This window comes from Parus major, chromosome 2 (assembly GCF_001522545.3).
Source record: "Parus major isolate Abel chromosome 2, Parus_major1.1, whole genome shotgun sequence".
Lineage (NCBI taxonomy): Eukaryota > Metazoa > Chordata > Aves > Passeriformes > Paridae > Parus > Parus major.
In genome coordinates this window covers 44081660-44108082 of record NC_031769.1, presented here as the reverse complement: position 1 = coordinate 44108082, position 26423 = coordinate 44081660, and the positions used below count along the sequence as shown (strand labels likewise).

The window sequence follows — 26423 nt, the reverse complement described above, 5'->3', positions numbered from 1 at the left end:
TTCTATTGATTATGTTAGATTCTAGTGTTAAACATCATCCAGCAGAAGTGGAAGAAAAACACTTCTTCTGTTTGCTACTTATCTCTATGTAAAGTTTTGCTTCAATCATTTATTATTCAGGTTGCATTTTTACAGAAAATTCAAATATAATTAAATAAAATTTCAAAATAATTATGTACAGAACATATGAAAAATGAGCCCAACTATACTGTAAAAGAAAAACTTTTTCCCTTTTTACAGCAGGAAATATCAATAGGAATTATTTTAATAATTACAATAGGAATTGGAATTATTCCAATTTCTGCTTGACTGACTGAGCTCTGCACAATGCATGCTGCCATGCAAAGAGACAGCTAGCTCCTCCAAGTTCTGACAGGAATAATACTAGCAGCTTTCTTTCTTCTTTCTGTTTTTTAATGAGGGATTAAAGCAAACAATTGGTATATCATCTGAGACTTTTATGCATTTTCTCCTTCGCTTTCCTTACCTCACAACTTCTGACAGTTCCTGACTGATAAATGTGCAGTTTTTCAGATATTTTATTTTTTTTACCAGCTTTTCTAGCAGTGTGTTTCAAATCTTCCCTTGTTTTTTAGAAACCATATGCCAAATACCATGTCATGAACTGAGCTTGTGAGAAAGAAATCATCTGATCAAGCAACATATATTTTTTTTATGGTGGTGTTTGGCTAAGGGATCATTTTAATGTCACTATAAAGGTTCCTTCCTCCATGTTTCCACCTTCAAATACCCTGCTTGTAAATTTATGGTGCCAGTGGAGGTTTAGTGATAATTGTTCAGAAGCAGAGCATGGCAAGAAATAGATTAGTAACATTTATATTCTCCATTTAGGACATAAAAATATTGCAATCATTAAGTCAAAATGAAAGGTTTAGTGTAAAAAGATGTCAAAACCCAGCAAAGGTAAATGTTCTGTGTTTCTGAAGTTAATATGAAGTGCTGAATTATTCCACACCCTTGGCATCCCAGGTTTGTTGCCCAAACTATACAAAAGAGAGTTAATGGAGCCAGAGCATTCCATACAGGGTTACTGTTTTTAAAAAGGCTTTTAAAATGTGAATGAATGCAAGTCCCTTTATCTATATGAAAATAGATGGAAATATATTCAGTGCATTTATGGCATATGAAAGGTTGTATTTAATGTTCTCTGGTCTTGACCTTTAGACTGTAATTTGCACTTGATTTTCAATGCCTCTGAGAACATTTTACTTCCTGCACTAATTCCCTTTCTAAACTGTGAGGACTGCAGACTCTGTTGCAATATTGATCATTTTACACTGCTGCTGGTACACTTGTCAAGGCTTTATAGAGTTAACTATTGTTTTGAAGTGAAACTATGAATTTTTAAATCCAATGGGATTATACAGACAATAGATTTGTTCAAAATTAAAACATTCCTTGTGCTCTAAATTATCTGTGCAACTGTGAGTGCTCCTTGAGAAGGTTTATTATTGTATCATGGCTGTGCTTGGGTTCACACCAAGACAGAGCCTAAAAAAGAAAGTGTTATAAGAAGACATAGCCTTAGACTACAATGAAGTGCTTGAAGTGTCATTTTATAATCCCTTGTAAAAAATCAGTCACTCAGACTTTGTAGTCACACTGCATTTATGTCACACATTTTATGTCACACTGCATTTCCTGTGTGTCTGTGCACAATTTCATGTTTCATAAGCATGCATTCATTCATTCATTCATTCATTCTTTTTTTAATATTTTGTGTTGTCAGTCCTGTCTCTTTCTCTTCTGTAGAGTATAGTAAATTTATTGCCACCTTCATCTTAACACCACCACCTCACTCAACTGGTCTGACATACTCAAATGCAGAATGATCATTCTCCACCCTTATTTAGCATTAAATCCAGTAAATTCACTTCAGATCTGAAGAAAGGCTTTTACTTCCTAATTTTTTTCTGCTTTTTCCCCCCCAGTCATGTCAGTAGAAATATCTTTTGACAGAAGGTACCATCTCCTTTATTAATTCTTGACATTAAAAAGTGACACTTGAAGATCAGGACCTCAAAGGGAGACAAGGCAGTGCATTTGTTCATACACATAATTAACATGCTGTGTAACTTGATATATCTATATGTCATGTTCCTCTGCTCACTTTAGAATTAGCAAATTGATGGCTGGTGTCATTAACTCAGTGAGGTCAGTGGGCTGTTGTGTTAGACAATAGACTGCATCATCTACGTTACACTTGAGTTCACTTGCAGCCCATGGAAGGAAGAGGGATGTTCTCAGAGGCTTGTGTGGAGGTGTTACTTCAGATCAGATCTCAGTTCAGAATGCACCAGAAATTAAAAATAATGTTATATGAAAATAACTCGAAATGAGGTATTGTGCCAATAAGCTCAACAGAGTAGCATGCAGACAATTGCATTATGACTAATGCAGGTCAAGCAAGGAGGGGAAATGACCTGTATTTAATAAATTTAATTTTTGATTACACAATACTGATAGCCCTAATTGAATAACTTATTCAATATGTATTCCTAGTACTCATCAGATGTATTCTCTCAGGAACAGTAGCAGTATAGAGCTTACAATTCCAGAAAAGCTATTTACAATATCTATCACTGGTCATGGAAGTCATATTTGCTGAGTAGTGTAACTATAATACAACATAACTATTCCAAGCAGAAAAAGGTAATCTGGCTGAAACTCTTACACTACCTTTATTTAGAGGCACAGTAACATGCAGACTTGTCATTAATATCATCAACAGGAACTTGGCTGAGAAGTCATATTTAAATCACAATGTTTAAGGCTCCCCTCCTTGGCACTGTGCAATTCCAAGCCTGCTCCACAGAAGCATGATGTAATGTAGTGCAAGCAACAAGTCCTAGGATTTTTTTCTTATTTTGGAAATTGTTTCCTTCCCTGTCTTTTACTTAAAATAACAGTATGGGACCTGCCCATGAGAAATGTTACAGTCATCAGCATGGTGGTAGCCAGTAGTTTGTGTTAAGGGGTATGATTTACAAAGCTGAGCTAGAAATTCTCTGCCTGTTGAGGATGCAAGTGTCAGGATGGTTTTTTTGTATTAATATAGTGCATAAATATGGTGACACAAACCAGAAAATAAGGAGGAGATGGTGTGGCATATGGCAGGACACTTGCTTTTTACACTACTCCCACCCAAGGTCAGAGCACTCTCTCAGGGAGTGAAGGAAGGTGGGTTTCCATCCTGCTTTGTTCACAGAGGCTTTGGCTACCCACACTCCTACCCAAAGAAATGCCCAGCCTACCTGGCTATAGGTACTGAGCTGGAACTGGGCAAACAGGGCCAAAATGGAAGGGGTGGGAGTGTCAGGCTGTAGATGAGAGGAGATCTGGGGAGTTTTCTTCCTGGAGACTGTCAGTCTTTTACTAAGTGAAGCCATAATGAACTCCATCAAAATCTTATGCATGACACCAGTCTGAAAGGAACTTGTACCTTCCTCATCTCAAGTTTTTTATTTTCTTCTGGAAAAGACCCACAACCCAACCCCCTGCCAAACCCCCAAACAGTACTGCTTTTCCTCTGAGCTGTTTCCTGTTCTAATGCAGCATCTTTCTCTTCCCGTATGAAGGATTATCAGACACTATCCTCCCTTCTCCCTTGTGTTTTGCACCCATTTCCTGGCTAGCAGTGATATATTCTTGGCCTTGCATTCTCTGGCAATTGACCTGTGAGTTCCTCATTTTCTCTTATGAATCGTCTCATGTCTGTTCTGCCTTCTGCTCTCTATCACAAATGCTGCCTTCTGTTCTCAGTCACTCTTGGGTTTTTTGTTTAGTTTTGTTGGGGGTTTTTGGTTTTGTTTTTTGGTTTGTTTTTTTTTTTTTTAATTTTTAGTTCCTTATCCCTGTTTCTGCTTGGTGCTGTTTCTGTGTTGCTTTTCTGCTAGAGAAAAATAAAACAAAACCACAGAACCAAAAATACTAAAAAAATAAAAATAAAAAATATATGAACCAACTGAAAAACCTCAAACAACCTCCCATGAAAATTTATACTTTCACTGCCTTCCTTTCACTGTGCTTCAACATATAGACACCACTGATGTGACTGTATGATTACAACTCACTGCATACTTGCCTGACTCCACCCTTCTTGTCTGATGTGCCCCCCTTTCCTGCAGATCCTACAAGCTCTGTAACATCAAACATAAACTATCAGAGAAAAAGTGTTGTTGCATCAATAGGTGCTGTTCCCTTTTCTACTGTTCAGTGTATGGCAAAAAAAAACCCCACCTGAAGCAGAGCACCCTGCTGGTCTGGAAAAGTATTCACGTTCATTATCTATCTTCTGCTGTTTGAAAAGCAACAATGTTACTCTTGAGTGAGACTAGTCTGTGATTTGTGGAGATTGACTGTGTTAGAACCAGCCCTGCTTGTAGCTTAAAGCTGTGGGACAAAAATTGCTTGATATGAGTGAAAAAAACAAACAATCCCCTCTCCCCAGACTGGCACGTTTTTCCCTGTTAAAGCTCAGAAGAGCTCTGCTAGTCATGGCACTACCTCACAAAATAAGGTAGCATTCCTAATGAAAAACCTGACCACTTAACTGAGATAAACAGATGTTTGCAACCCTGTACAATTATTTTAAATTCCCTGGTGACAAGTTAACCCTGACTGAATGCCAGTTGTTGTTCTATCGCTCTCCTTCTCAGCTAGATGGGGGAAAGAAAATATAATGAAAAGCAAACCAGGCATGACTTGGGGAAATAGGTTTTATTTATCAAATCAGATCAGGATAGGATGACGAGAAATAAACCCAAACCTTAAAAATGCCTTCTGCCCATCTCCTCCTCCATTCTTCTTCCCAGGCTGAATTTCACTTCCAGTTTTCTTTCCCTCCTCCCCTACAGAGGTGCAGCAGGATGGGAACGGGGGATTACCATCAGTTCATCACACACTGTCTCTGCCACTCCTTCCCTGTACTCTTCCTCTGCTCCAGAGTGGAACTTTTCCCATGGGAGACAAACACAAACTTCTCCAGCATGGGTCCCCCGTGGGATCACAAATCCTGCCAGCAAAACTGCTCCAGGGCACACTTTCTACAGGAAATCCCCCTGCCCCATCATGGGTCTCTCCATGAGCTGCAGGTGGATCTCTGCCCCACTGTGGACCCCCACAGGCTCCCCCTCCACAGGGGACAGCCTGACTTACCATGGTCTGTACCATTGTCTGCAGGGGAACTTCTGCTCCTTCCCCTCCTCTGCTGGCCCTAGCACCTGAGGAGTTCTTCTCTCACACATTCTCACTTCTCTCTTCTCTGGATACAGTTGCTGTTGTCCTGTTTTTTCCCTTTCATTAATAGACTCACAGAATATTCTGAGTTGGAAGGGATCCACAAGGATCATCAAATCCAATTCTTAAGTGAATGACCCATACAGGGATCAAACACACAAAAAAATATGTTCTCCCAGAGGCACTGCCACTATCCCTGATGGTTTCAGCTTTTATCAGCAGTGGGTCTGTCTTGGAGCTGGCTGGCATTGGCTCTGCCAGACACAGGGGAAGCTTCCAGCAGCTTCTCGCAGAATCCACCCCTGTAGCTCCTTACACCACTACCAAAATTTTGCCATGCAAACCCCAAAGGGGATGGACTTGCATCCTTCCAAAAACCTGCGAATTGTGATACCCATCTCTGACAATGGGAACCATTTTCTCATGCTGAAAGTTCTTGGAAGAAAAAGACCTAAAGAGTGCCAGTATGTGTTACAATAAGAGACAGGATACCATTAAACAGTTGTACCTCATTCACTCTGCATGCAGTTTTCCCTCATTTAGAATCACTGCAGAAGAGACAACTGGATAGTGACTCATTTACAGGGGAAACCATGGTTAGTATATTTGATATTATATTCAGAAAAAAGATGAGTGACTCAATCAAATAAGTTATTTTCATTTGCTCCTTTTATCTCCTCCCAACCTTCTTCTCCCTCAGGAACCTGATTGCTACAAATACTTAAAATTTCATGGAGGTTCTTCTAATGGCAGCACAGTATGGACTTTGCCATTTGCTGATCCATGCATTATAGCAGAACATCACTTGCAGAGAGGAAAACAACTGCAGTAATAAAAGGCCTTCACTCTTCCTGCCTGTTAGGGTTTCTTTCTCTCTTCCTCTGTTTCATTCCTACTTAATTTATTTTTATGTCAATGTACTGTGTGGATAAAGAAGCCCTTCACAGCCCAAATGAATCCAAAGATGAATGGATCTTCATCACCAAAGACTGGCTTTTGTACAGTCCCTCAGTTTTTCATCCTAAAGAGGTTAGGATTGTCTGGTGCTTTTCCCCTGTTACATCTCCAAAAGCACACAACATCTTGAAACTCATTTTTACCTTTTCTATGTGCTACCTTTCTCCCTCTATCACACTTCAGGTATTTTCTTGCTCTCTACACTCTTGGTAGACTTTTTCCTGAAAGCTCATTCCGGAGCCTTTATTAGATGGAAGTGTTGTGAGATGACTGCATACCATAAAAAGCAGTGAAAGGTGCTGGGCCTGTATCCCTTACCTCAGGTGGACCAAGAGGTGCCTTACAGAAGGAGATGGTCAGAATCTGTCACACCCACCCTTAAAGAAAATGCAGGAAACATATTTCCTAGATCCTGAAGTCTATTGTCTGAGCTGAGAACTATCCAGGGTGATATATGGAGCAGAATGGTGAATGTCCTCTAGGAGACCTGGGGTTCCATAATGACCTCATACTGCAAAGAGAACAGGCAGTGTCCATACATGTTTTGCCAGTCAGGATGGCTGTTAATCAAGAAACCCACCCTCCTTTCACTGGCAATGACATTGAGAGAAATTTCTGCTTCCTCATGTGCTCTGCTATTTTCACAAGTTTGGAAGAAATATGTTGTAAAAATGCATTCACCCCTTGTACAGGAAAATTCACATGAAAAAGACACTTCTGCATTGCTGGGATGTAGAAATAGTGTCAGGGATCTCTCTTTCAGATTTTTACCTTGCACTGGAGTCTGAATGCTGCCATCGCACTTTTGAGTATCTGCATTAATCAGGACTATGAAACCTAAAGAGAATTATAAGTCTCTATGGGAAAATTCAATTTCTGATGCAACTTATTAGCACCTGCAGTAAAGCAGTGTTGCTGCACTGTCAGGGGGTGAATTTATACAGGCACTCTACTGTGTACTGTGGACTTGTTTTCTAAGCTCTGTAAAGCAAAGCAAGTGCTACATGTCAACAAATTTACCTTCCTTCACCTCACTACCTCTCTGAACTCATATCCCCACTTTTGGGGAAAACCCAGCAGAGCCTCCTTCTTTTCAACCATAGCAAAGTTGGTGACAATATCTGGGTCTTGCTCAGAGGCAGATGGCAGCTAATGCCTGGCTGGAGGGGACCCAGGGAGTGGAAGCTGCTGGTGGCATGACCAGAAACATGTTCGTGCTGGCAGCAGTCATGGTGTCATTTGCTGGTGCCTGGAGTTTCTTTCTGGCTGATTCTCAGCACAAATGTGGCACCACTTGTACCCCCTGTGTGAGCTGAGCCTGTTTGAACAGGGCTTCCCTGCTCTCACCTACCTTCAGCTGCTGTAGATTTGCTTTGTGATTGCTGTGCTCAAAACAGTACATTTCAAAAGGCTTCATTAAAAGCATGTGTCCTGTAAGAGCCATAGTTATTACCCTGGAGACATACTAGAAATGGGGTTATGTATCAAGGGGCAATTGTTTAGGTCAGTTGAAGTAGGCACAGCCATTTCCTTCTTTATTTACCCTGCCTCTGACTGGACTGTTTAGTTCTTCCCCAAAATGTTGCTGAAGTCTCTCTGTGCCACATGGGTTTATAAATTCTCCTTTCGTTGTGACTTTTAAACACACAGTAATAGTGGGGAATTTTGATCACATAGTTCAAATTTTGTATCTTGTGCTACCATGATTTCACCAGTTGGCTCATGCAGCTGAAATGGCCATAGGCTGCACCTGAATCTCTGCGTGTCTCAGTTCTGGTGTATTTCTGCTTCTCGTTGCAGAATTTGGAAGATTCCCTTCCTTCTGGACCTGGTGGGGACTGAGACCTACAGTACTTGAAGTATGGTGCTAAGGGTTTCCTCTTATTAACCAGACCACAAACCATCTGTCAGGTCCTTTCAATTGCTAATTTAAAGGACAGATGGATCACCACGAAAATAGTTCCAGCTAATTGAACTTGTCAAATACAACTGTCTAAACCCTATCAGATATTGCTGGAAAATATGCTCTAAACAATTCCTGAAAAAATAGTCTTTGGAATAGCGAGGATGTTTAAAAACAAATTAAAGCTATCCCATGTGGAATCGCAGAATGCAAGATTGCTCCTTAAATTCTCAGGTAGAACTATTTTGCTGGTCTTGGAGCCTTAAAAAACTGTTAAAAAGGATCTTTTTTGAATCTTACTTGATGATGCCTTGCTCATGTCCTGGCATCCAGGAAGTAATGCTTTTCTTATATCCAAATGAGATATTTCCTGCAGTTAAAGCACACCGTGAAGGAAATGCCAATTAGGTATTGAATCCCGCAGCAGCAATACCTGTGTGTAAAAGTTAGTCATGCTGTTGCTGTGAAAATTCTTCCCTTACTAATTTTTAAAATATGAGTCTTTCCACAATCTCGTAAATATTTAGCAAGACTTCATTTCCTGTGAATTGCTTGATGTAGGACAACAGTGATTTGTACATGTGTAGGCATGCATGTATCATTTTCTGTGTGTGACTTCATGGCTACTGAACCAAAAGTGTTGTGGGAATCAATTACTCATGAGAGTATATGTACTTCAAATGCTGCACTCTTAAATAGATAGCTTCCTACTTTTTCATCTTTGACCACTAATTGCATAGGGCAGTTCTGAGTTAAATAACCTGCAGGGCAAGAATTATTTATAACAGATTACACACATAGGACTTTGATACATTTTTTAATGCTGTGGATGAGAACACTAAACCCTAGAGGAGGCGGTTGCGTCTGTAATCGCAGCTTGAAATGCACTAGCTGTAACAGGTGACACCACGTACCACAAATATCAAATGTGTAATATTCTTTTTGTACTTGGCTGAAAGTAATGAAATCTTTGAAAATGCTGCAAGGCACATCCATGCAGAAATACGTTTGCCCTGGAACTGCAAGTCTGTAGAGCTTTCCTGCACACGTCTCGTGTGAGTGAGGCCCTTCTGCTATGAAAAGCGAGTCCCGGCGTCTGTGCGTAAGCAAAAGCGTGTGTCTGTGTGCTTGTGCTGGAGGAAAACGTCAGCTCAGACTTTTTCTTACTTTTTGCATTGACTGAGATAAACTCTTGTGATTTCCCGCTGTTTCCTGTTAGTAGACTGTCAGAAGAAAGATATTTATTCAAAGTCAAATATAATCTCATTTTTAAGTCTTAAGGATGTGTTTGTTGTTAAATTTAAGGAGGAGTTTTATGGTCTAGCAGTGCTAGAATTTTAACTAGTGTAAATTAGCTTAGAGCTGTGCAATAGATCCTCATCTCTTTTGTGTGTGGATGCAATGAGAAAAAGTTTACATTACACCATATAAAAAGAGAAAGGGCAAGAGAGGGGAAGAGAGAAGTGAGAAAGAGGAAGTTTTTTTCCTAAGAGGCAAAAATGAATTTCTCCAGTGTTCAAGATTTTGGGGAATAAGGAAATATTGGCATAATACTGACTACCTGATTGAAAAAAATATAGTTGAGGGAGCTCATCCTTGTTAGGTAACTGGCTGAGAAGAACAGAGGCACAGCATTTGGAGCTGAAGGGAACTTTCCCTTCAGATTAGTCAGAGCGGAAGCAAAGCTCATTCTCCAGACGTGCCATCAGTTGCGGAGCTTATTAGAATCCCTCTCAATACCGAGTAACCTGTCACTCAGAAACCAGAAACAGTCAAGTTTTGTTACAGGGTGCAGCAACAGGCACCACCAGGGTGCTTCTCTGGACTTCAGTATTCCCATCACTTACCTGGAAACCAAATTTTCATGTGTATCTAAACAAATGTAGGTGTTTTAGAAGAGTTATACAAAACTCAGTTGAATGTTGCTTCCTTCTAAAACTAGGCACTTGTGATGAATTCTGTTTTGATATTTTATGTAGAGATGAGAAAAGTTTTTATGATATTTTGTTTGGAAGGTCCAATCTATAGTAAACAAAACCTACTATAAGGAGGCATCAACTGAAATAAATTTCAGCTTTAAAACACAATGAGATTCAACACCCTTGTATGTCTCACTGCATCATCAGTAAAATGCAAACAATGCTGTTTTCCAAAGCAAAAAGTTTTCATCTTGACAAATAGGATACTTCAAAAAGTATCTAGAACTTGAAATTTACAACATTGAAATTTTTATCTGTTTCCCTATACCATAATTTTCTTTGGGTTTTAAGTTCATTAGAAACTTTTAAGAGTTTAAGTTTCACCTGATTTTTGTCAAGAACATTTTTGTTCACCTAGAAGCTTCTGTAGTAAGCCTGGGCTTACTTCTTCCCCAGTTGCTGTAATGATTACAGACAATAAACTCATCTGTTCAAGTGAAGTCAGGACTTGCTTCATCAACTGGAAATTGATGCCTGAAGAAGCTCTCCAAATACTTTTTATGCATCTATCTTCCCTCCCAGTGGATCAGAGTAAAGTGAGAAGGCTCTGTTATAACTACAACCAACGTGTATCTTAAGCACTGAAGAAAAGGAGAAAGATTTAGGGTTGTTGGGCTGGTTTCACTCTTAGCTTGCCCCTTTAGCTCTGTCAATGATCAGAGTAGCAAGTGGCACTGGTAATATGTGCTCTACCTATGCTTTCCCATAAACTGGACCCAGCAGAGGAATAGCTATATTTCTGAGCATTTAGCCTTGATCTGTCCCACATCTGTTCCCAGTTAATAATTTTGTAAGTAATTACAAGGGGATGGTATTTAGCCTTGAGTTCATTTTAGAAGAAGCAGCCTCCCCGTTCCTGTGATGATGTGGCCAGTATTTGTACCCTTGGTTCCAAGCAATCGTATTGTTACCATGCCCTGATGAGCCTTTCCTGTTGCCACTGTAGCCTTGAAAGCTGGAAATTGCAAGTGCTGCAGGTGGTGAGCAGCAGGGTTTGATTAATCCAGATTCCATTTTCTCATTGTTGAAAAAGAATGGGGGAAAAGGGATGCACTACAGTTGAGTGTCAAACCTAGCCAGAAATAGTGCAGCTATTGGGGGTGATGATACGGGTCACACAGTAATTATTTTGAGCCAGGAAGATATAGTTAGACCATACCAGAAAATTGGCAGAGAGCATTGCTTTCACTTGTGGTTATATAAGAGCTCAGTGAGAAGGCCAGACTGCAGGACAAGTACCTTTTCTTCCATTGTTATATTAAAAATGTGATTTTTACCAAAGCTAGGCTGAGCTATAGGCTGACAGTATGAGACATAGGAATGGCATGAATTTGGTGCACAGATCTGTATCAGAGATCATGCAGTCTTCATGCAATCAGGAAAGCACTAAACTGCTGACCATGAAGTGAAAATAATAATAATACCCAGAAATGATGATTAATTTCATAAATACAGAGGCAGCTTCATCACTTTCCTGATTCCCATTTGCTACAGATTCACTGGTGTTTGGGGGATTTTTCTGTGGCTTTTTGCAACATCATGCTACAACATTAATCCTGTTCTTCTAGATAATTCTCTGTTGCCAGTACTGTAGCATCACACAGCTTTCCCATGCTCATGAAAAATGAGGAGGCTTTTTGGTGCCATGTGGCTTCATAAAGCAGGGGGAGAAGGAAAGAGGTCATGTTTGGCGTGATGACTTTTGTCTTCCCAAGCAACTCTTACTTGTGATGGAACTCTGCTTTCTTGGAGGTAGCTGAAGACCTGCCTGCCATACAAAGTGGGGAATAAATTTCTTGCTCTGCTTAGCTTGTATGTGCAGCTATTACTTTACCTGTTAAACTGACTTTAATTCAAGCAAAAATATTTTCTCACTTTTACCCTTCTGATTCCCACTCCCATCCCAGCAGGGGTGTGGTATTTAGCTGCCAGCTGGGGTTAAACTACAACAGCTCTTCTTGGTGTCAAGTGTGGGGCTCAAAGGGTTCAAGATAATGACAGATTGAATTTATAGCTGTTATTACTGTATAGCTATTAATCTGCAGGCTCTGTGCTTGCCATGGCACTTGTTTGCCTTACTGCTACCATCTGCATTGACTGGGGCACGGGGTGGCACTGGCTGAGTGCAGTTATTTACTGTAGGGATGGTGTTGGGTTGCAGCTGCCCATCAGCTAAGCCAGGCATTATCTTGTGTGTAATCACAGCACAGGGTTGCACCCAGCTTGTGTCTCTTTATAAGCAGGGTTTTTAAGCAGCTTATTTTCATGCTGTTGGTAGCTCCTTCTACTGTTAATTGGTTTTAGAGGCACATACTTCTCTTGGATGTGTACTGCAAGAAGGGGAATGAAGAAGCTTTTAATAGGCTCTGCTATGCTTCCTGTGTGGTGTATTTTATGCACTTGCAATCCCTTCTTATCCTTCAGCCTGGGTCCAGTATTAAAGCAGCTGCTTGTGTAGGACAGGAATGCTGCAGAGCGATCACTGACAAAGAGAATATTCAAGTTCACACTGCTGTGCATGTGCTCAGAAGGATCCTGTCACACTTCTGCAGAGTAACATAATGTCGGAGTTTCTAGATGTTTGCATGTAGACCTCTCAGCAACCCTAATGTTCCTCTAACATGATTCACTGCCTGCCTTTTTATCTCCTCAGGTGTGGCACTTCCTCAAGTCCTTAAAATCAAAACCAGTGTCAGCTCTGTGGGGACAGCAAGCACACACCTGCACCCATGAGCGTTCTCAACCTCCCTGTGGCTGGGCCAGTGGGACATGGTGCCTATCCATCCCAGCTGATACTCTGCATCTCCATCACTGCCACAGTGCATCCCTTCCTTGGTCATTTGCTGAGTCTGAGCTGCTCCCTTTCCATCCAAACATTTTTATCTGTCAGTGTTTGGTGGTTTGCAATGACTCCTGGGAGATAGGGTGAGATCATATGAATTGTTACTGGCAGGAAGGAAAAGATAAGTAGGCTAAGGAGGAGTAATCTCTAAGAGTTGTAACTGAGAGAGGAAGATAAATCAGACCTCAGACAGTAGGTGTCATGGAGCAAACCAGGGCTCTTAATTCCCACACCTGGACATGCATCAAATAAGAGTCCTGCCCATCTTCACGTGTGGCTTTCCCACAGAATATGGAAGGAGGGCAGGAATCAGTGAATAATGAACGATCGTGGCAAACTGCTGCATTAAAAGTGAATACCTCCACTCCCCTGTCTTACAGAAAATGGTTTAAGCCTGGAAGAGTACTGTGAAAGCTCCCATTCAGTGGAATTTTCCACTTGGTTAATATACATATGCATGCTGTGTGCTGCTGGGATGCTGGCAGAGGGGATGCAGGGACTACAGAGTGAGTGGCTTCTTTGGTGCTTCAAGTACAGGAAAAATATAAGTGGATAATGATAAGAAATGGCTTATAAAAGCCAGCTTTTGAAAGTGTTATAAAATAGCACTTATTCAGGAAGTGAATGGCAGGGTGTCACAGAAGACTACTTATCAGAGACCCCACACATCAAGCTGAAATGGTGATTTTTGTATTTCTATTTATTTCAAGGTTTGCATTCATTAGGATCGATATAAGGTTAAGAAAAAGCCCCAACAATTCTGACAGGGCCAGCAAGGAATGCCATTTGCACCTTTTAATCGTCTCTGTGCTGAATCTCTGCAGATCTGTAACCTAGGGGAAGAGAAGGCACTTGTACTTATCTGAACATAGGGGAACACAATGTGCTCTGTGGAAGGCGCTGACCCCAGGTTCCCCACTAACCTGGCTGAACTCACTTCAAATGCTGAGCACCTAGAGAGGGAAAAAAAGGCTGGTGCAGCTTCTTATTGTTTTGGTTGTGCTTTTTGAATCAGAACTGGCTGTGGGTTCCTGCCACCATGGAGGTGTAAAGAGCTGTGAAATCCAGGTATTCAAGCATCTCCTTGATGCAGATGCACACCAGATGGGGTAAGACAGTACAGCACCAGTCCTTGATTTTTGCCTGAATAAAATTTCTTCCTGATTGCATGCTGGCTCTGATAATCGCCATTTACATTTTATCTTAGGCATTGTATGGCAAATCTGGAACATGAATTTTCAGTGAGAAAATAGACATATCTTGGAATACTGCAGAAGATATATTGTTTCTCTGGGCCCAGGACTTTCAGAATAAGAAGGTAAATTGAAATGAATGAAGAAATTATTTTTATGAACATATGGTGCATGTACATCTTTGTATTTTTTTCCCCCAGCTCCATGCAAGGTTCTCCACACTTTGTTGTATAATTAGGGCCCCACATACAGGCCCTCATTTGTGAAATGATGTATGTGCTTTCTTGAATCTAAAATTTGGCACAGGAAGGCAATTTAAAACTTAAGTTTCTTAAGAGGAGCCTCTAAATCTACCTTGCACACAGGAAAGAAAGATGAAAAAATGGAGCTCAACCCTCCTACCTCCTACTGATGTCAACGTCATCTCTGAAGAAAGTTCCACCTTCTTTCCAAAGGTCAGATTACCCAGGAAAAGTGAAGTTTCAGTTTCTTAAAGGAAGTTTCCAAGCAGGGAACTTCAAATAGTGTATTTTTCTGTTCTAGTCTGTGTCTCTGAGCACCAGCACTCCTTCCACTTTGCTCTAGATAAAAAAGCATGTTGTGCTTCTTCCTGTTTCAGTTATCAGCATTATAATGCTTACTTTGAGTTTGTTCTTTGCTACAAGCTAAAGAGATGGCACATAGTAAACAACTACATCTCTGCTGTGGAGACCAGTTTTGCATACTGAGTTTTGTATTTACAAAGACTTAAAGAAAGTGAGATCAATTTATGGATTCTGAAATATGAAAAGAAAGAAATTTTATTATTTTATTTGCATTCTACTTTCCCTTTTTTTTTTAAAAAAAAAAGGGAAAGTAAAAACGGAAGAGGAAGAACATGATCTCATGGACCATGAATATTTTTGATACTAAAACTGAGATGTTCACACAAATCTCAGATGCCAAAATAGGGCTTTAAGTAATACATATAACTACTATCTATGCATATTTTTGTGAAATTTCTATGCAGTTTCCGAACAAATAAAATAGACATAATTTTTTTTTATGCATCTAGCTAGTTAGCTAGATAGCTATCTCTGTCTCATAAGACAGACTGTGAAAATGTTATTAATTGGCAGCAGTTGTTATTTTTGCACTACTTAGAAAGATTAAAAAAATCAAACCCAAATCTCCACAGATATTGTTCTGGTCTACCAGAATCAGCCTGTTGCTAATGCAGGACTCCCTACATTAATTACTTTGAAGAGGCTCTCAAACCATTTCTTTCAGCAGTTCTTTAATTAATCTTTTTGTATAATGAATGCCAATAAAGCCTTCATCCCCTCTACAAAGGGCCTGTAATTCTATGCCACTTTCAAGGTTTATTGCTTGCATAGATAATACGTGTTAGACAAGTACAATACATAATAGTACAGAAATGCAAGTAATACCCCAGGTATTTTAGAAGCACAGATGAACCGAAGGAAGATTAATGGGATTTGGCAACACGACAAAAATGCCACTGCACAAGAACATCCATCTCTAGAGTCTTAGTTCTGTATTACTTTGAGGGGAACAATCAGTGGAGTAAAATACCCCTTTGATGAGTGTAATTTGGCAACAATTTGCAAACATGATAATGTGCCTTGCTAATTCAAGGGCATTCAACATAGCTATCTTGACGTTTTCATTGCAGGAGCTGTCAAGAATAATCTGGAAGAGTAAAAGAGTCTTATTGGAAAGTGCCTCCTTATCTTCAGTAATCTAATAATCTGTAGTGGTAAGGTCAAGTAATTTTTAATGATATAGCCTTTAATCCTCTATCAATTACTACTTTTAATTACAGCTGAGCTGCTGAAAAGTATAGAGTCTTCCTGAAGTTAAAATGAACAGCTGTAACTCTGCCCTGAATAGTCCTCTATTGACAAAGAGACAGCAGTTCCCTTTCTCCATCACCACTTCCCTTTCTCCATCACCACTTTCCTGGAAATCAACTGGCTGCAAAAGCAAAAGGGGCTGAGCCCACTAAACTTCATGCCAAAGATGTGGTTGTGTCATAACCCATATCCATGACAAACTGAGCCAAGATTACTGGAGAAGTTTTTTGTGATTTTTTCTAATCTATACCTACTTGGCTTTGCCTTTCCATGTTTCTAACTAGCTAGCTGCACTAACAGCTGTGGATATATTTTCTAGATAATTCTTAAAAATGAGATTCACTTAATAAATTATAAAAAGAATTTAATATAAACAAAAGACAATTAGGAGACAAAAGAAATAAAGCAAAGGGTTAAAATGGCCGGGTGCCCTGGTGGGTTGCCAGGAACACACCTGGTATCTGGGAATACCCCTTTTTATCCCATCCTTGCTGTGAGGGGTTAATGCATATTCAAGCATGTCCTCTCCCTGGTTCCGCCTCCTTGCATCAGGTTTTTGCACAATTTAATTTTCTGCTGGTCAGCACTATTTTTGCTGGCCATCATTATTCTTGCTGATGAGCATTATTTTGGGGTTTGGTTTCCTTTCTCCTGCAAATGGTCACTTGTTGATAAGAATCCGGCCCGTCATCCTTCCTCTGAGGGTATCTGGGCTTCATATCTTTCGCTGATAACAGTTTGACTCTATTGTTCTCCTGATAACAGCTTGGGCCCCACTGTCCTTGCCTTCTGGGGTTTCCTTGCCTTGTACCTAGGAAATTCTTTTAAGCTTAAGACTTGTTAGCAAGAAAAAAGTACATACATAGCTAAAAAGTATTTAACATATAAGATTCATCTGCGAAAGCCAATATCAAAATACAAATTTATAACATAATTGTGAACATCTCTATGGGCCATGACTTCAATACCAATCAGTCTGCCACTAAATCCCTTCCCAGGGAGAAGGGAACACCTTGCCTGGGAGCCATGAAGGCCTGCTCAGAGCAGCGCGATCCCAGTACTGAGCAGCACGGTCCAGGCTATAACATGTGTACTGATCACTTGAAGTGCTTTGGGTAAATTAATAAAAGTACACAACATTATTAAAGCCAAAGTACAAATATCACAGCTCACCAGCCACCCTGAAAAGTTGCACCCTTGATTTCATATAACAAATTTTGCTGAGTTACTTGAAGATGTCACGACTCCATTTTCCCATGGATGGTGTGGCTTCAGAGGGTTTTTTTTGGCAATGGCACAGTGATAGATTTACTGATCCTGCAAGGTAATACTGCAAGGATCCAGCTGTTAATAAAAAAACAGGTAAATCAAAACTTCACATCAAATGAAGACTGTATTTTACTCCTTTCTCTATGTGTAGGACTCTCCTACTCTCCTGTAGAATTCTCAAACAAAGATGCATATAATGACCTTGCAAATTAGATCAGTGTAATTCAGAGAATGAAATTAATTCTTCAAGCCCTGGCTTTGTTTGTCACTTACCATCACTGTAGTTTCTTTTCATCCTTAATTTTTGCTCCTCTCCAGTATTTCCAATAAAGAATTTTATTTAGAGGAAGAAATAAAAAAAGGGGTTTATGCATCCATTATTTAATGATGGACTTCTATCCTGAGGGAAAGTAGGCAAGAAGGATTCTGATGGCAGAGTGAAGTGAATTAAAGATCAAAAAATTTCCTAAATTTGGCTGAGAGTTTATGGCTTAATTTGCATAACTCTGGTTTTAATGCCAGTGACTTCTTTCCTGATTCATTGTTGGGATTTTTTTGTTTTCAAATTTAATTGCTTGTGTATTAATTTTCACAATTCTGGAGCCAGCATCTCTGTGAGATCTAATTTAAGGACTGTGTTTCCTCTTTGGAAAAAAAGAGACAATTTCACATAGAGCAGGAAAACTCAAGAATAATGCCATTTTTTATATAACATACTTTTATTTCTTTTCAGAACAGCATTTCTTTTCTAGGGCTTCTTAGGAGCGGTTGTTGTCTTTGCATACTTGCCTGCATGCAGTTTTCAGACTCTCCTCACCATCACAAAAGGCCAGAAGAGGCACCACAGGCTGCCCAAACTTGCCTAAGTGGGCCAGATACACCAGGGGTACCCTTGGGCTGGGCAAAGGGAATTCTAGCCTGCTGCACCTCCTTGCTGGCTGATGCTTCCTGGAAAGAGCAAAGTAGCCTGCACATCACTCTGCCATAGGAGCAACTAAATTATACCTCATCAGAGGTGTCTTAACACAGTGCATATACAAGGTATGTGCAGAACTTTATTTTCCAAAGTGGAATCATTATAGGGATAAGAATTGGGTGCCAAAAGTTGTCTCATCTGCCCTCTGTGGTTTACATTGTGCTCCGCTTCCCAGTGCTGATGGTGTGGCCCCACAAAACCTGTTCAGTCGGCAAAGCTATTGAACACCACATGAAAGTGAGCCTGAGGGGACACAGGGTCATGTCCCACAGGAGGCAGCTGCTTTAATTTCCCTCTAAAGCAACATGAGAATCCACAACTGGTGAGCAGCAGGGCAAACCACAGGACTGGTGTACTTGTTGCCAAGCCTTTGCCTCCTTGGTGCAGGATGGCGAGTGGGATGGACAAGCTGGGGGGCTCAGCTGAAAGATAAACATCCTCTTGCTTTCACCACGGGACAAGACAACAGTTTTTACACCACAGTTAACACCACATCCAAAATAGTCTCAACAATGCTTTCCCCATCATCCTTCTCATTTCTCATAATTTTTATTGATAAGGTTATGCCAAGCATACCTGCTAAAGGACTCTTGTGAATCTCTGCCTTTATTTTCTCGCATTCCTTCCCTCTTCTGGAAGAAAAAAGAAGGCAACAAATATCTTCCAAAATAGAGTATTTAAAAAGCCTTATTACTATAAGATGAAGCACAAGGTATGACAAAGAATTGTAGAAAATGCACATTGAAGATGTAATGAATGTTTAATGAAATTATGAGAAGCTTATGGATGCTCAGGTGCTGGAGCTTTGTGGTTGCCTAGGACATCCCAGAGAATGCACAGAGGTATCTGAAATGGCAGTAGTTTTGTGTGATGAAGATCCTCCCCAAGGATAGCAAACATTGTGTAGATCTGATATAATAGAATATGGAGTCTTCTGATTTCCAGTTAAACTGGAAAGAGCAAGGAGCCTCCACATAAAAAGAGCTCTAAACCAGACTGTGTTACTGGCAGAACAGGAGTGATTACCTCCCACACGTCTTTTCCTGAGGCTGCTTTGTCCTTGGTTCGTAATTTCTTTACTGGTATAAAACAGCCTGGCTCCATCACAGGTAACAAAGTGAGGCCCATTTTTATTGCAGCTGGAAATTTTCTTTAGCCCAAAACTGGTATTTTTTTGGAGGGCACACTTGTCTCCATCCATGGCACTGACGGGTAGCCTTGAAGTGCTGCCCACCCTAAGCACAAGGTGCTCACACCATTGGAAAGCCTGCACGTACGGAGAGAGCAGTACAGGCCATAGGAGCTGAAAGCCTAAAATATATTGTACCTGAATCAGAGGAGCAAAAAATCATGATTCACAGCTATAACTTCAATTAGTGATGCCTCTTCTGCTCTGCAGAGAAGAAGCCTCAAAGAAATCACTTGTCTGTGCTCTTTGAAATGAAAGAACTAATGTATGCTTCTGAAAAGTGAAAACACTACATCTCTGGAAAGAGAATGAAAGCAAATAATCTTTCAGTCATGGCCTCTGTCAGACCTATGGGAGCTCCTGTTCTACCCCGTAAAAACCTATCTGTGTGATTCTGGATTAAGGCTCCTCCTTAATCAAGACAGGAAAACATTCTGTCAAAATACTCAAGAAACTCACTGCAGAATCATACTCTTACAAGGTCCTTTCTGGCAACCAAGAAAGCCACTAACAAAGACTTTTCTGACCTTCATGGGCACATTAGACTTCGGATGCTCCTGCTTCCATTTCTACCTCTATCTGTCCTGCTGGTTGGACTAAAAGCCCTGAGGTTTTTGGCTCTGCTTTGTCACAGCTCTCCTTGCAGTATTGTAAACCCAGCAAGATGTAGGAGACTGCAGACCATATGTGTGCGTGGGGATAGGTTGAGAGATGATTTATTTTAAGGCCAATGCATTATTTCCCGACAGTAACTAACAGGAGAGTTACACTCAAAAGATATTCTGGAAGGACTGACTTTAGCAGAGTTGGGAACACTGACTCACTCCTGACATCCTCTTAATTTCCAGTGCATGATGCAGAGGTGAAGGAGGAGAAGGATGGGAGTGATGTCTTCCTTTTGCTGTGATAGAAATAAGGGCTGGTTTCTGACTTGGCTCCCTTCCTGAAAATTGCCAGCATGAGATGGGAGACTGCAAATAGCAAGTCACAAATAGGTGGCTTCTGGTGCATAGAACAGATACACAAATATTTTAGTTGTCTCACTTTCAGACAATTGCCTAAAATACACCAAGACCATACATTCCCCAAGAAAGAGAAAGAAAGACAAGATTAACTGGCTTTCATATGATCTTCTTATACTAAATCTAGAATAGGTAGAATTACAAATGTCACCAGAGATAAATTAAAACACACTTAAAACACACATACAAAGATACACCTTCTCCAAAGAAGAGATCTGTTTAAATTTCCTGTAAAGGCTACATTTCACATCTGCTGCTAAATGAGTGCATTTGCTGATGGAAATGCTCCCATTTTTGCCTCATGTCTCACACAGTGCAAATGCTGTCCTGTCATTGGGTTGCATCACATCAGAGCAATGCAGCTGAAATGAATGCAGTAACATTTGAGTGCAGGTCTATTTACAGCAATGAAAATCTGAGGAATTGCATTATTTGGGCAATGGAAGAAGGAAAATTGATTTAAAAGAGCTATTTGGAATGGTTGGTGCTTTCTTCTTGCTTAGATAAATTATTATTTTTGTATCTGCATAAAAAAGGCAGTTTTACTCTCTCTATGACTACAGGAAGAGAATTCGAAGGCAATATTTGGAAATGCTTTAGATAACATGGGACATAAAGAAAAAGCATTCTAACACAAATGAATAAGGTGCTAAATCTGTAACAGTAGTGAATTCTTCACAAATACCTTCACTGATGCCTTATAAACGAAAACTGGTCTCCTGGAAAAATTTCATTGAAAAAGTTGTTTAAAGTACAATCCAATTATTCACAAAGGTTATTATGTAGTGCAAGGTTTTCATAAGGTGTAGTCTGTAAGAAGTTATGATCTCCTCCTTGAAAAACAAAATGCAGCTGGGACACACTTTTGTGTATTTGTCTGTAAACTGAGATACTGCATTTGGAAGCATCATCCCGGATAGCTGTACATTTAAGGGTGAAAATTCCAATTTGGCATTCTGAGCTGGGTCACATCACCAGATTAATTCTTATATTTAGAGTCCCCCAGGACATAAGGTGGGAATGCAGGGAAGCTTAGCAAACCTGCCCCAGAAAAGAAGCAAGTCAATGTTGTCAGGATGTTTTATTTTTCCTTGAGAAATTAAATGAGTCGTAAGCACGCAAACAGCTAAGTAACACAATGAGCAACACAAGAAATTATACAAAAAGACAAATGATTGTATCTTCCAATACTTCACACTACAAACTCAAGAAAAGGCAACCTCAACCTTTACTACAGAGTGGCCAGCCTAGGCAGGACTCTCCTGAGTTTCAAAAGGCAAACTTCAAAGAGAATTTGGATATATCTCCAGATGGGAACCTCAGCATAAACAAGTATTCATTTCTCTGATGATTGGAGCAAAGTCAACACAGAAGGAGGCTGTTACATCTAGGTACTAAAATATTGCTCAGTGTAGAAAAATATATGTTAATCAATTTTCATGGGAAAAATGTCAGCTACATCCCAGTGGAAGGGAAAAACACTAACAGCAAGTGCTATTAGAAATAAATCAAGTGTAAATTGTCTGGCTGCAGACTTCAAGAGAAGAAAATAATACACATTATAAGTTTAGTTTTTCTGCTGCTGCAAGGTCCTAGTAAGACAGCCCCTAGGATTTTAGGACATTTTATCAGTTTCAGCTGTTAAGCCCAAGGTTGGAGAGGCTGACAGATTTAAAAGGACTGAAGATGATGATGATGATGATGATGAGTAAAAAGCCAGAAGAAATAAAGGCTGACTTCTTATTCGAGGAACTGTAAAAAAGTTAACAATAAAAAAAAAGCCCCCAGAATTAGTGGCGACCCATGCAGAAAAATTATATTCTCAGGAATTCCCCTTCACTAGCAAATGAGTGCAAAAAGGCAAATGTCTCCATCTTCTTTACAGTGTTAGTAAATCATCTCAGCCCTACAGGTGCAGGTGTCCTGGGCAGCTGGTGCAAGGGTCACTCTGGCTTTAGCAGCCAGGCTCTTTCACAGGGCTGTGGAACAGACCTTTGCTGCCCCTACTGCCTCCTGAAAAAAATACTTTCTTTAATGGTAATACACTACTTTTGCCTTCATATCATACTTCTTGAGCTAAGCTAAATCATGCTCTATGTCTTTTCTCCAAAGAATGTTTAAAGAGAGGTTTCAAAATGCAAACAGAATCTAATAAAATCTAATAACCACTGTTCAGGGGTGTGGCCCAAAAATGTTGAACAAGAGAGAGAGACCCTATGGCCAGTGGAGAAATACTGTGAAAAATACCATCTGTAATATGCATTTAAAATCAGATGTTGATAATATACTGTATGATATGGTCCTAGGTGGGAAAAGAAATAGAAGCCTTCACTCTCACAGTGCCAAGCTGCTTACTTACAAAAATAAGAAACTATGCAAAAAAAAAAGTGGAGAAAGAAAACATTCAGTTTGTTTTCCTATTGACAATACACAGCCTTTCCAAAAAGTCTGAGCAAGTGGCCTGAATGAAATTAATAATCACTTTTGGTCCGAGGACCTTGCTGTATTATCTATTTATTTATTTGTGTATCTGTGCCCACTCACAACTGCAATTAGATGAGAGTCAATGTCTTTTTTTCTAATGTGATGTATTTTTTCCAGATCATGAAATGCAGGTTAATGTTTGATCTTCTATCAATAAATCTCCCTATACTAAACATATAAAAGTTATTCCTGGAAAACACAACCTGGCATAGCCATAAACTTACTGTGATAGTTTGTGGGATGAAAAGATCACTGATTGTCTGGAGATTTTCACTGCAATCATGTGAATATACTGATGCCAATCCCTGTTACAGTTATTGTCACAGAAGATGTTACAGATCAGTATTTGAAATATTTGACTTTGGAATTTAATATGATCTTCTATGGACTCTGTTTCACCATCATAGTAGCTGGATGGCATTGATTTCTTCTGTCCCTCCTGCTTATCTCAAGCTATTTTATTTTGCTTGTCTTATTGATTTTCATGTTCGCTTCATACATTATCTTACTGGAAGCTGGTAATGAATCAGTGTGGCCACCTAAATTCATGTTCTGTTGTAACCCTGGGAAAGAGCCACTCACAACTATCTATATCGAAATGTACTGAGTAGTTACTGTGCACATCCAAACAAGGGAAGACATATTTGTCTCAACACAGCTCACAGAGGGAAGGCCTCTGCCGTCTTTCTGTTGTGTGCTTGTATTTTTAAATGCCTGCTGTGATAATATGGACATAAAGGGAAAACACTGGAGCAAGTCAAAGAGACCTCAGTGCGAGCCCTTCATCCTAAGTAGATCAAGTATTCGTGGCTCATTTCACAATCTTCTGCCTCTGAACCCCCTCTTTTCCTACCTTCAGATCAGCTCTTACTCTCTGCTTTCATTGCTCTCAGTGTGCAGCTGTTATCAGAAGGGCCCCATTAGCAGGAAAGGGACACCCAAAGTATTGATAAAAGTAGTATTAATTGTGCAAAATATTGCCAGGACAGCTATGATAACAAATTGTCATTATTTTTGCTTCCTGCTGTTCTTTTAGTAACATTAAAATTTAATGGTTACTTCATTCCCATAGATGCACTCATTTATCCAGCTGGCCTGCTGCAGTACATAAGAATATTGATGCAGCTTTCTGCTGTACAGGAACAGGTCTGGATGAGAAAAGAAGATTTGTAGTTGAAACTGCTGCTTGAAACTATTAACACAGAAAACTAATTTCTACTTAAAGATGCTTTAAATGCATACTTGAGGGAAAAAATATAACAACACAAACACCTTAAACTGACCATCAGCTTAGTGACAGATTTAAGGATTTCTCCTAAGAGATTTCATGTGAGCTAGAAGTCTGCTTGGCTGAATAAAATTAGAAGACACATATGCTCATTTTAGAGCTCTCCAACATGAGAGCAAACACTTGATATCTGTATATATAATGTTGACTGATTACTGACAGTGATTGCATGCCTCATTAATATGTAGACTCACACAAACCTCATCATGACCCTCACTGAAATAAGGTTCAAGCAGACAAATTGCAGAGTCCTCCAGAGCCCCACAGCATGGGGCAGTGGAGCCTGCAGGTTCCTGTTTGGTGTTGTCCACCTGTGTCTCCCATGGGACATTGCACCGACTGTATCACATCTGGTTCACATCTGGTTGTTCTGGCTACCCAATACAGGACTTCTCAGATGGAATAAAAGTGAGTTTCCATGACTGCATCATCTGAGCAGCCTCCTGTGAAAAGCCAGGCTCAGAGTGTTTGGGAAAACTTCAAGGTTTGTTTTGCACAGATTGAGAGTTCTCTCATTTCCATCTAATTCACTAAGGGACAGACAGCTAAAGGCTTTTCTCAGCCCTGAACAGATCATGAACACACTGGTAACAAACTTCCAGGGCTTACTTTGCTAGAAAACACCAGCTCCTCAGTGTTCCACTGCCTTTTCCACTTGTGCTGTTTACCAGCAAATGCTCCCCTAAATATGGGCAGACAGGTTGAAACTTATGCGAAGAATTACAGAAAGCAACCTGCCAGAGGTGAATGAATGCAAAAAAAAAACCAGTATGCAACCCCTTTGAACACAAAGAGTAGTGTAACCCTTCTGTCAGGTGATGTTTCTGAGGGTGAAAAGGGTTCAGACATATGATATGCCTTTAAACATTCCATCCCCAGCCACATTCCTTAAATTAGACTGCCCTGAGATCCCCATCAGGCACCTCAGAGAGCAGATTACATTGGCTTGCCTACAAAATCTTGTCCAACTCTGTCTTTCAAATACACTCTGCCAGGTTCTTGGGTAAGGAATTTACATTCATTCAAGAATTCATTCATTCAAGCAGAAGGAGTAAACCACTTATTTAAAAGCAAAACAAGGTAAACAAAACAATCAAAATCTACTTGATTACCTTTACAAGCTGTTTTGACTTCAAAATAGATCAAACAAACCTGTTACCAATAAGTAAAACTTTAAAAAAGTTTTTTAAAATCATGGTTCAGGCCTGTTATTTTGGCTAAGTAGAAGAGGACTATGGGAAAGTGACTCAGCTGAATTAGAGATAGAAAAACAAGTTACATAACCATTGCATGTTCACATCGGGGTGTATGGAGGTTGATTGAATTGTGTTTGTTATGACTTAAAACTGTGTAACTGATAATGGACTAACAGCTGAAAAAGGCCTGGTTTTTGCAATAAAGCAGCTCTCTTTTGTCCAAACCAAACCCTAAGAACTACCACGAGGCTTACCAGCATTGCAATTAAACTGTGAGTTGACAACATTTGGTTTTGTTAGCTCTGACATGGCTAAGTGAATAAATGGCTTATATGATATTAAAAGATCTGCTTTATCTGCTGAGAAGCCCTTCCTCATTTTCAAGCAAAGCATGCAATGCATATACCCTGCTCTTGGTTGAGTGCTTCTGTTTTCAAGTTCTCACTTAGCACTCCCAGTTTCACTCTCAGTGGGACCCACAATAATGTCTCTGAACCAGCTATCATCATGATTTACAACTGTGAGAGCAATTCAATAAGCATCTTTTTTATTCAGTGCCACAGGGACATTTCAAAACCCCTATAGTTCCAGAGGTGCCTGCAACAGGAGCCCTGCAATGTAAAGTCTGAAGATAGTCACAAGCTGCACCTTCCCTCTGCAGCAATTTACCACCAGTGGTCAGTGACCTCTTGAAAATACTTTCACAGATTTTCCAGTGAGTGGCCTAATGAAAATGAACTTGTTTGAGCAAATAGACTGTGAACGTGTCTTAGGTAATTGTTTTTCAGGCTGTGCTTATAGTTTTCAGTTGTACAGGGTGCTTCCCAGTGACCTGCAAGCAGTGGCAGGTCTCAATCCTATTTCTGCTTGAACGAGCTCCTGAAAAGTGCAGTTTTTATTGCCATATAATGTCTGCCCAGACTGCATAACCTCCTGCTGGTACAGTGTATTAGATTAATTCCATTAAAGCATGGACTCTCCTGGACCTGCTGATCTACAGCAGGACTCCC

At 40.0% G+C, this 26423-nt stretch overlaps 1 long non-coding RNA gene across 1 annotated transcript; it reads right to left on the bottom strand.

Moving 5' to 3' along the window:
• Positions 1-17354: 17354 nt before the first annotated feature.
• Positions 17355-25533, bottom strand: LOC117243880. Its single transcript, XR_004495854.1, has 3 exons — positions 25330-25533; positions 18811-18866; positions 17355-18656 (listed from the first exon to the last, which is right to left on the bottom strand). It is a non-coding gene; the product is annotated as an uncharacterized LOC117243880 (long non-coding RNA).
• Between the last annotated feature and the right edge of the window lie 890 nt (positions 25534-26423).